Here is a 1,958-nt window from a genome sequence, read left to right on the forward strand (position 1 = left end):
TCCCGCTGCAAATTCTTTTATTATAATATATATATATACCCTAATATCATTTTATATTATAAAAACTTCCTTCCGATTCATCTCTCTCTCTTCAAGCTTCTGCCTCCTTTCACGGCGATTCGAATCCGTCTCCTAGTCTACCAAAAATTTTGTTGGGTCAAATTATTTGACTAAGTGTCAAAGTATTTTGACTATTGAAATTATATGATGAGTGTGTATAAAACTTAATTTATGTTGTCTAATCATTTTTGGTGCATGTGTATCAAAAACATGTTATATTAGACTAAGTCTAAATGAGGTTCATTAGACTGATTGACCATTAGATGAAAGTTAGACGTGCAGTCTAACAGACGTAGTTAGACGTGCAGTCTAACGGATACGTAGTTAGATGTGTAGTCTAACAGATACGTAGTTAGACGTGCAGTCTAATAGATGTAGTTAAACGTGCAGTCTAACAGACGTAGTTAGACGTGCAATCTAACAAACGTAGTTAGACGTGCAGTCTAACAAACATAGTTAGACGTGTAGTCTAATAGAGACGTAGTTAGTCGTGTAGTCTAACAGATGAAAGTTAGACGTGCAGTCTAATAGATTCGTAGTTAGACGTGCAGTCAAACAGATACGTAGTTAGACATGTAGTTTAACAAATAAAAGTTAGACCTGTAGTCTAACTCCTTCAGATTAGTCTGAAGGAATGCATAGTTAAACATGCAGTCTAACAAATGAAAGTTAGACGTGCAGTCTAACGAATACGTAGTTAGATGTGTAGTCTAACAGATACGTAGTTAGATGTGTAGTCTAACAGATGAAAGTTAGACGTGCACTCTAACTCCTTCAGATTGGTCTAAAGGGATGCATAATTAGACGTGTAGTCTAACAGATGAATGTTAGATGTGCAGTCTAACTCCTTCAGATTAGTTTGAAGGGATGAGTAGTTAGACGTGCAGTCTAACAGATGAAAGTTAGACGTGTAGTCTAACTCCTTCAGATTAGTCTGAAGCGATGCGTAGTTAGACGTGCAGTCTAACAGATGAAAGTTAGACATGCAGTCTAACAGATGAAAGTTAGACATGCAGTCTAACAGATACGTAGTTAAATATGCAGTCTAATAGACGTAGTTAGACGTGCAGTCTAATTGACGTAGTTAGACATGCAATCTAACAGATACGTAGTTAGACATGCAATCTATCAAATATGTAGTGAGACGTGCAGTCTAACAGATACGAAGTTAGACGTGCAATCTAATAGATGAAATTTAAACGTGTAGTCTAACTCCATCAGATTAGTTTGAAGGGATGCTTAGTTAGACGTGCCTTCTAACAGATGAAAGTTAGACGTGTAATGTAACAGATACGTAGTTAGACGTGCAGTCTAATAGATACGTAGTTAGATGTGCAGTCTAATAGATAAAAGTTAGACGTGAAGTCTAACTCCTTCAAATTAGTCTGAAGGGATGCGTAGTTACATGTGTTGTCTAACAGATGAAAGTTAGATGTGCAGTCTAACTCCTTCAGATTAGTCTGAAGGGATGCGTAGTTAGACGTGCAGTCTAACTCCTTCGGATTAGTCTGAAGGGAACCGTAATTAGACGTGTCGTCTAATTCCATCAGACTAGGTGGTCTAATGGATCCCGCTATTAGATGTGAACGTCTAATTTCATTATACTTGTCAGTCTAAGTGAAAAAGTTTAATGCCATGCTTAAAGCAGTTGCTTGAAGCTAGCACCAGTCTACCCACGATCAACTAGCTGTATGCTACTCCTGCTCCACTTTCCAGTGATGATCAGTACGACAACCAGTTACAACCAATTGATTAATACCACGTAAGCAAATATTCTTCCCACTACTTGTTTCTTGCAGGAATATCCTAGAAGAATATTTGGCGCACTACCAGATTGGTACGGCCACGATCCTGGTGCTCAGATTCTATTGTGTACTATGGAGCCGTTCCAATGGAAA

This window comes from Impatiens glandulifera, unplaced genomic scaffold (assembly GCF_907164915.1).
Source record: "Impatiens glandulifera unplaced genomic scaffold, dImpGla2.1, whole genome shotgun sequence".
In the NCBI taxonomy this organism is placed as follows: Eukaryota; Viridiplantae; Streptophyta; class Magnoliopsida; order Ericales; family Balsaminaceae; genus Impatiens; species Impatiens glandulifera.